Source organism: Nilaparvata lugens, chromosome 4 (genome assembly GCF_014356525.2).
Source record: "Nilaparvata lugens isolate BPH chromosome 4, ASM1435652v1, whole genome shotgun sequence".
NCBI classification, from domain to species: Eukaryota; Metazoa; Arthropoda; class Insecta; order Hemiptera; family Delphacidae; genus Nilaparvata; species Nilaparvata lugens.
This window is the reverse complement of record NC_052507.1, coordinates 1,703,157-1,713,694: the sequence shown is the minus strand read 5'-3', so window position 1 is coordinate 1,713,694 and position 10,538 is coordinate 1,703,157.

The following is a 10,538-nucleotide window of genomic DNA, read 5'->3' as shown; positions in this document are numbered from 1 at the left end:
TTTTCAAATAAAGATAACACAATAACCTTCCTGAATTTATTAAAAATCAATAAGAAGTCCTGAAGTCGGATAAAGAATATTATTTGCTAGTAGCAGTCACCGTGTCCAACTTAATATCACTGCAAAATTTCATGACCATTGGTCGAACGGTCTAGGAGGAGTATCCCAACAAATAATAACAATTTCATGTATAAGAGCTTTGCTCACCTTCGGCTCGCTCAGAAATTAGAAATGGAAAATAAAAATTTACATGGATAAGGCGGAGCACCTGCAATTCTTAAGGTGCGTACAGATATACGCGCAGCGAACATGAGCAATTCACTTTTAATCAGCTAATAATAATAATAATGTCGAGTTACCTGGCTGGCTCAGGTCTGGTGACAGAGTTTTCAGGTCGCAACTGATCAATTTCAGGGCCTCTGACATGACCTAACGACTGCTTTTTAGGCAGCCTGGACCGATGACTTAACGTGTCCATCCGAAACAGCTGATGCCAAGCTTTTTATATCTGTATCTATCTGTTTCTGTGAAAATACAGATATAGTCAGCTGATTAAAAGTGAATTGTTCATGTTCGCGGCGCGTATATATGTACGCACCTTCACAGATATGGCACTTGTGGCAGGTGATGATCTTACCAATGTCAATTTATATTATGAGCTTGATCAAAATTGTTGGAGTGGTTTTTGAGAAAACCGCGGTTTTTTATATAATTTTGATAGAACTTTGAATCGCAACTATTATAAATGCTGAATAAATGCTATATTTTATGTTGAATTCATCTGAATGCAGGTACTGCTGGTGGCGGACATACAGAGATTTTTACAAGTGCATCCTTCTTCTTTCTCCATTCCTCAACATTGTCACCAACTGTCGGCTTTCTTTCTACAAAATTCTTGGGACCCTTCTATTGAGAATCTTTGAAATAATGTAGACTGTTTCAAATAGAAAAATATTAGCTATGGTACATTAGTATATGGTTGGTTGGATTCAGAGACAGAATTCTTTCAGACGTATGCCCCTTATTAGCGTCTGTGCTCATATTGTTGCATTAGTGCGCCAAAAGTCATCTTTATCGTTGTGGACACTGACGAATTTATTAACCTGCTTGGCCTTCCCCAACACTGTCCACAAGACAACACTGATTAGCATGACCATGCTCGTAGCACGGAGTGCCCTTTCTACTTTTTTGTTTGAAGAGTAGGGTATTCATTTCGGCGCCATTCGCTCTATGTCTGCTTCTCTTTATTCGAGACCATGACATGTGACTTGTATCTCCATTATGGCATTTGTTTTAGACATCTTCACCTATCGACTAGCCGGTCTCACGTCAGCCTATATATATATATATATATATATATTATATATATATATATATATATATATATATATATATATATATATTATAAAGCCCACTTTCGATATATATTATGTTTCAACTATTCAGGTTATTAAACCACGTGAAAAAACTCATTCCTGGTGAATTTCTCAATCGATATTATTATGAAGAAAATTTTCTGCAGTCAATATTATATTTCATCACACTCATTTATAGAAGTACAGATAATTGTAATAATAAGCATATTTTAATACTCTGTTTAGAGGTAGATAATATTCTTCAATGTTGAATAGTCATAATGCTATATTATAATGCTGTAATTAAGCCTATTGAAGAATAACAAGATTACAGACACTATTGGTCAGTGTGAAGTTAGCAGTACATTTGTCAGAAGTACATTAGAAAACGATAGTTCTGGATGCAGACACAATAGTTCTATAGTTCCTGATAGATATGAGCAATAGTTCCATTGATATAATGGAAAAAAATGATTTTGAAAGAATGCACTGCCAACTTCTAATAAAAATCCTATTCACCTCAGCAGTACACATAGAAACGCTTTCATGACTGTTACAATAGGAGATATGAATGTATAAGAAGCCACTTACATGACTGGTGGGTTCCAATCTATTAGTCTAAACCTTATTATATGCTAAAATCTTATCTATTATAAGCTAAACTAACGATCTATACAGTTTTCAACCAATTCCATTGATTAATGTAGTCTGTGGCTAGGGTGTGAAGTTGGCCCGGACGAAAATTTGAAACTTCCAAATTTGATATTTAGAAACCTAAATAAATGTCAAATTTGTCAAAACATACCTAAACTAACGCTAAACTAACGATCTAGACTATTTTCAACTAATTTTATGAAAATTCCCAGGCTGGTGTGAAGTTGGCCCGGAAAATTTGAAGTTTCCAAAAATTTGGTATTCAGAAACCTAAACAAACGTCAAATTTGTCAAAACAAACTTAAACCAACGATCTAGACTATTTTCAACTAATTTTGTGAAAATTTCCGGGCTAGTGTGAAGTTGGCCCGGAAAATTTGAAACTTTCAAATTTGGTATTTAGAAACCCAAACAAACGTCAATTTGTTAAAACAAACCTAAACTAATGCTAAACTAATGATTTATAACACTTTCATTGAGAGGGCTGACATCATCCGGGCCAACTTCGCAGACGTGCTAACTTCTGTTGAGAGCGTATCATGTACTTGTCGAGCGGAAATTATGAGGTAATATGATGGATGAACGTAATATGATGGCATGATGCGTTATCCTATTGGAATTCATCATATTTTAAAAATAGTTCTTCTCTGGAGGCTGCAAAGGACCTGGCTACTTACAACCATTCCGTCTTCTGGCAGCATCTTAGTTGACCCCAATTTTTAAAGTTTAATGTGATAGCTGAAGACTTGATTCATAAATTCTCATCACAGTTTCCTTCAATAATTCTTACCTGGGGCAGCAAAGGACCTCATTACCTACATCCTTCTCCTCCGCTGACAGCATGATTTTTGATCCCAAACTATGAAAATGGTATAGAACTGAAGCCCAGAATTGTTTTCATTGATTCACACTTTTTTCCAATCTGGACGTAGTGGAGCTGGCCTGCCAAATTTGAAAACTTTTAAAGTCTCTCACGGTTGAATTTTTTGAGACAAATTATGAGAATAGTATAAGAATGGGCTCCATCGAATGAGACCAATATGAAAAATATTCAATATCACTTTATTTATGAATCTATAAAAGATATTAAATACTTCACACAGACACATAAATACATAATGCAGAATTCAAATAAAGTTCAGCATGATAATACAATTCAATAATTTGATAGTAGATGGTAAGGGAAAAAACCACTGGCGTGAGATGACTCTTGATCGCCAGTGTGAGTAGGAAAAAAATTAAATTTAAAGTTCTCTGAAATATCTTATACTAAACTACGGAACTCTCTTCCTTATTCATATTTTATACAGTGTATACAGGATATAGAACACATTATTCCATGGGAAATCGGATAAGAGAATAAGAAGTAATTTTGTCAATAACTTTACTATAAATAGTTACTATAATGACTCAATTTTTCCATTTTCTAACGTTTTACTTGGAAAAGTGAGTAATTTTCGGTTAAATTTTGCATTTGAGTAAAACACGTTCAATAAATGACTCACATCTCTATTCAAACAGTTGAAAATGTTGTCTGGTAGTCTACACTATTTTTAGTTGTAATCCTCGCCTGATAATTTTGAAAGCTTGTAGAACTTCTTGATCTGACGGATTCTTCTCTTCAGATTCGTCACAGTCATCATCATCATCATCATCATCATCAGCTCTAAGAATTGAAATGTGTGACAAAAGCAGAAGGATGGGAAAGTCCTGTCTACCTGCCTGTTCTACGAATGACAGGTTTTTGAAATTCTATTTCCAGTAACTTGCATTCAATTTCCAACATGTGTTTCAAACTCTATTCACTGTTTACCATCCTATCTTCTCCCTACCTGAACTTGTCATTATTTTTAGTTTATTGACCTTTCTGCTGAAACTAAACAATTCTGACTGTTGGCTTCTTATTCACACTACATTTTGTATGTTGAAGTGAAGAGAGATAACTTTGTAGTTGAGAGGTCCAAAATTCGTTATAGAAGAAAATAAGGAGCCAAAATTCTGAAATGTCATGGGACAAGGTAAAAATATTTGTTGCTTAGAAGAATTTATTAAGTGGTGGCTTGTTATAGAGAGGCTCGACTGTATAGCAATTTGAATATGGTGTGCTTGTATAAACTGTATAGCAATAGGCTAGTAAATATAGCAATATAGATGTAGTAAATAATATATAATAAACAATATATAGGAACATAATTGACCGAGCAAAGTGAGGTCTAAGATTTAAGTCGACGGTTTTGCATTTCTCTTTATGTTTATAATTATGTTCCGCATTTACGGCGAAACGCGGTAAAAGATTTTCATGAAATTTGACAGGTACCTTTTTAAGTTGTGGGTCAACGTATATACAAGGCTTTTGGAAATTTTGCATTTCAAGGATAATATAAATGGAATAGGCGCATCCTTCATACACCAATATTAGAGTAAAAATCACACTAGAATATTATTCATCATAGATCAGCTGTCGAGAGGATTATAAATTGCATGCAATGACGCAAGCAATTTAATATATCAATGTAAATTGAAGAAAAACAGCTGTTGTTCGATTAATATCATCGATTAAATCTTTGTTGAATAAATGAATAAACGTAGGATCTCATAGGCCAGCTCAGAAAATTATGAGCTGCATAATCACGTCACCGTGGTTGGGAACCCACTGAAATTTCGATCCTAGCATAAGTAAAACTGCAGGTCTATCAATTGACCGAGCAAAGTGAGGTCTAAGATTCAAGTCGACGGTTTGGCATTTCTCTTTATGTTTAAATGTTATGTAATTATGTTTAAACGGTGAAACGCGGTAATAGATTTTCATGCAATTTGACAGATATTCCTTTTCAAATTGCGCGTCGATGTATATACAAGGTTTTTGGAAATTTCAAGGATAATATAAAAGGAAAAAGGAGCCTCCTTCGTACGCCAATATATTAGAGTAAATATCAGACTATAGAATTATTCATCATAAATCAGCTGTCGAGTGGATTATAATAAATTGCATGCCATGACGCATATCTCAATGTAGCTTGGGAAAGAAATCAGCAGCTGTGTAGACTATTGATTGCATGCCTCATTGAATGCAATTTTTATGCACTATTAAATGAACTATTGATTGCGTGCAATAACGCATGCAATTAATAACTAAAATACCATAGTATTGGCTCTCAAATTTTCTCTGCTTTGAACTCGGGCTGTCCTGTTGCCAGTATGTCTTCAAGGAGATTAGCTTTTGATGTTAGCATTTTTGATACACCAACCCGAACAGCCATTAGCCGTTTTCACACTGATATCTTGCCGACACGACACGACAGGATGGAATTTACTCTGATGGACAGTATATGAGGAGGCTGTGGTTTATAAAACTGCGCGAGGTCTACTGTTCACAGAACTACTAGTATTATACTTCGGTCAAACCAAGTCTACACATATAATAACATAACATAATATATGTTAACATAATAAGTTCTTGTTGATCGTTGCTCATGCTTGAGAATATTAGCAATTTTTGTAAATTCGATTGATCGATCCAGCGCATGTGCATTGCTTCAAAGTATTAGCAATTATTTTAAGTTTAGGTTTCTCTGAACCACGCAGCGTTATTGTGGGTTCTGTCACCGTGATACGCGAAAATCACGCGTGTGTGATAAAAAAGCGGGTGTTTTCTCTGACAGCAACCTCGCAGCGCGCGATTATATTTTCAGTCATAGGCAACATAGATGTCCAACATGTTGCTGTAGCTAATGATCTATTAATGAATTTTGTAAATGAAAACCATTGAACTTTTTATTGACTGGGGATAAGAAGGGTTTTCTATAATTGTGATTACCAGGCATCTGTTTGATAAAGATACCAAGTTTAGGGAATATTTTAGGCTTTCAATACATTTGTTTTATGAGGTACTGTTCTGTGAATAGTAGACCTCGCGCAGTTATAAACCACAGCCTCCTCTAATACTGTCCATCAGAGTAAATTCTGTCCTGTGCTGTTGTGTCAGTGGCATATCCAGGGGGGATATGAGGATGTATCCCCCCCCAGCGAAATGAGACCTACATTTATTTCGTGGCCCATTCAGCAACTACTTAGTTAGCTTTCTTTATATTGTATGAGTCGAACAAATATCTAGGAGATGAGAGAATAGCACAATGATAATTATGAAATTATAAGCTAGACAGTGAATGGTCTAGTATATATTATATGGACTGAGATAGCATGAAAATAAAAAGATAGCACTTTAAAGTGAGTCAATTTTGTTACTTTTCACCATCTATTATTTTGAAGAAATTCAATGTAGCTTATATTTTTTCAGAGTTGATCATAGTTTATTGAGTTTCAAGTATGTGGTTGAGAAGACAAGTATGGCCACCTATAGTAGTTCATATCCTTAAACAATGCACCAGCAGCTTCTTCTACCCTTAAAATTTCCCGGTTATGATAAATGGGGGTAGCCTAATTTCCATCGTTAACAGGGGAGATACATCCCTGAATATTTGGGAAAATTGTTTATTCCTCTCCCCTAGAAAAAATTCAAGTTCAAGAACTGAAGTAAAAATTATGAAAAATTGATCAAAACAGTTAATGAAAAGTATCTAATTATGATTTTGGTATTATTTATGCTTACTTTCTGTTTTATTATTTTATACTTTTGTTTATAAAATTATGCATTCTCTTTTATTCGTTTTGAATATGTATTTGTTGTATGGCAAATAAATGATTTGATTTGAAACCTATTAGCATTATTATTTTTTGGAACAATTGAATTACTAGTAAAATTCTTGAGTGCGCGACGCAGAGGGAATTACAGAGATTGCGCACGTGAAGTCAGAGAAAACACTTCCCTAGCAATAGCTCAATAGCTAATCGCGCATGTAAATTCTATTGGTCGATCCAGCGCACGCGCATTACTTCAAAGTATTAGCAATTTTGAAATGTAATGGCTAGTCGCGCGTGTAAATTCTATTGGTCGATCCAGCGCATGCGCATTACTTCAAAGTATTCATAGTGGAATTGTGGAACGCTAGGAACTTCAAGGCCATCTCTGTTTACTGTCGATCGGCTCTCCCATCGAACAGTTGGGGTTCCCCCCCGCTTTCCCTTTTGAAGCCTGACGTCTGCCAACAACAGATCAGCTGCTTTTGAAGGTGACGACCACAGATTGACTACGACGTCATAGCAGCAGTTGTAATGCGTACAAGTCTGAAGCTCCGCCATTGAGAAGACCTCTTCAATAACTATGGTCGCCATTAAGGGGATATCTTCAATATCTATGGTCGTCATTAAGGGGACCTCTTCACTATCTATTGGGCCAATTTGCAATTTTCTCTATAGATTGGCGAATCTATAAGTGCAGGTAATTGAAGTAAATGTCTCTGCTACCTTTCAAACTACCGTACCTTTGCCGCTTCATTGTGTGCCAACACATTTCGATACATTACTTCTCAACACTTTCAGCTACCTTCTCTAACAATCTGTAGTCTCTACAGATGTGGTCTAATAAGATGATCCCTAGTTTTCAGTCTTAGTTTGGTCCCTAGCTAGTCGGTGCGGGGATAGGCGGAAGTTGAAATAAGCCAACAACTGCATATGCCTGACAATTTTATTCCCAATATTAAAAAATTACGGCGTGCTAGGACTGTTGACTTAGCTGGTAGAGACTCAGCTGGTTGATGAAATGTTATTGCTATGCATAGTAGCGTCTTGATGCTGTGGTGACAGTGAAGTGAGACAGGTCAGTTTGTAGGACGGTCAATTTGCAGGTCGGTCAGATGGTATACACCCAAGTTTTGTCACTGAACCGGATTATTTAACGAACCAATCAGAGCTCCACAGAGAGGAGAATTACTTCAAACATAATTGACCGAGCGAAGTGAAGTCTAAGATTCAAGTCGACGGTTTGGCATTTCTCTTAATGTTTAAATGTTGCGCATTTACGGCGAAACGTGGTAATAGATTTTCATGAAATTTGACAGGTATGTTCCTTTTTTAACTGCGTGTCGACGTATATACAACGTTTTTGGAAATTTTGCATTTCAAGGATAATATAGAAGGAAAAAAGGAGCCTCCTTCATACGCCAATATTGGAGTAAAAATCAGACTATAGAATTATTCATCATAAATCAGCTGACAAGTGATTATACACAGATGTGTGGAGAAGCCAGTCTATTGCTGTATTTCCATAAGGTCTACAGTTTCAATCAGGTACTTGTGGATGAGAATACTGCGTGAGGTCTACTGTTCACAGAACTACTAGTTTTATGATAGTAAATAAGTAGCCTAATCAAATACATTTACTGATTATCAGCTGATTCCTAAAAGCCAACCCAATCAGCCAATCAGAGAACATCCTGCCCTGCCGACTGAAAAAAGGCTCGTGTGGCTTGGTCCTGAAAGAATACTTGTCGACGCCATCTTGACTGCTTTGAGTCAAATCACTTTTCCTTCAGGTGTCTCTTCTTGAAAACTCTCTCTATAAAACTATATAAAAGAATCATTGGGTACAATCATAGAGAAAATATAACATAAGAAGGTATGCCATGGTATAGGGCGTTTGTGTTCCAAATTTCACTGTTAACTCAAGCCGATAGTTCTAAGGCTCAACTCACACTTACGCGACTCAGGTCGAGAAGAGACTCGACTCTAGTGGAGATCATGTGTTTCCAAATGGTGACACTCAGACCAGTCGATTCTAGTCTCCGCGACTTTCATCATTTGTCGAGTCTCTTCTCGCGTAAGTGTGAGTTGAGCCTTAGTGTTCATTCTTGTTTAAAAAATGATTATATTTTATTCATCAAGAGAATCTATTCTTCATGGGATATTGAGAATAAAATAGAATCGACTGGTCTGAGTGTCACCATTTGAAAACACATGCTCTTCTCGACTAGACTCGAGTCTCTCCTCGACCTGAGTCGCGTAAGTGTGAGTTGAGCCGAAGAGTTCGTTTCATCAGCGTGTTCTACAGACTTGTGACTGGTTTCCGGAAAATCAGGGCTTATTACGATGTCCAGGAGTATGTGAATGATGACCTGTCTCAAATTTTATCAGGCTGAAGTGCCATTGTGTACGTTGTGTACAGTAAATTGTTCCAGTGCCAATCGTAAATTGTTCCATCACGTGACTAGTGCAAAATGTTCCCATGGAACGCCATTTCAAAATCGTTGGTTCAAGCTTTTGGCGCTCACATAGAAAGTTGATTTACACTAAAATATGTCGTTTACTAGCTGCGTGAATAAAGAAAGGCTGTTTTACAAACCTACGGTCTAGAAAAGTGTAAATTTCTTTTATTCCATTACTCTCAAATTTTCTATCGAGAAAAATTCATTTAACGAATGATTATCAAACATAAATTTGTTGGTTATGTATTCTATGGCTATGCTATGGTGAACAAACTATCAGCGCATGCGCAGAGAAGCAAGCAGACTACAATAATCGACCAATGAGAGCTCAGATAGTTGGAACTGTACCAGGTCAGACAATTTACCACACTTCGACTGTGGGGCAGGATTTTGGAACTGGAACAGGTTTCTGGAACAGAATCTGTCAAAATTCCTCCCATGGAACGTGGAACTTTTCACTTGGTAAATTGTGAATTGGACAATTTACCACATTCTATGTACACAGAACGGGCCCATTATGTAAGGCTAAGCGCACAACGGTTAGTCAAGACAAGACACGTTTAGTCACAATACTTCACATTGTTGCTTATGACGCAACTCACACCGATTAGTCATTGCAATTGGACATGTCTTCATAAGCATCTCTGAGAAGTATTGTGACTAAACGTGTCTGATCATGTCTTGTCTTGTCTTGACTAACTGGTGTGCGCCTAGCCTTAAAGAGCAGGGCCTTGTACGATAAACAATTTTCGATCTGAACATGATCGATTAGTGTTTTTTAATTTCCTTGCCCTATTACCAAAGGTAAGGAGAGTATTGCTTTCCGAAAAAAATGTAGGTACCCCAATTTCTATGTGTTTCAAGGTCCCCTGAGTCCAAAAAAGTGGTTTTTGGGTATCAGTCTGTATGTGTATGAGTGTATGTGCGTCTGTGTACACGATATTTCATCTCCCAATAAACGGAATGACTTGAAATTTGGAACTTAAGGTCCTTACACTATAAGGATCCGACACGAACAATTTCGATCAAATACAATTCAATATGGCGGCTAAAATGGAGAAAATGTTGTCAAAAACAGGGTTTTTCGCGATTTTCTCGAAAACGGCTCCAACGATTTTGATCAAATTAATACCTAGAATAGTCATTAATAACCTCTATCAACTGCCTCAAGTCCCATATTTGTAAAAAGTTTAGGAGCTATGCAAAGTTTGATTTTAGATTCCCAATTATCAGGCTTCGGATACAATTTAATCAAAAAATTTCAAGTGGAAAAGATAGAGCATGAAAATCTCTACAATTAATGTTCAGTAACATTTTCATCCAAAATTGAAAATAAGCTCGAAATTCGAGAAAATGTGATTATTCAATTGCAAAATGTTGGCAACTGTTGATTCTATTAAATCATTCACTAAGAAGAGATAGCAGACCT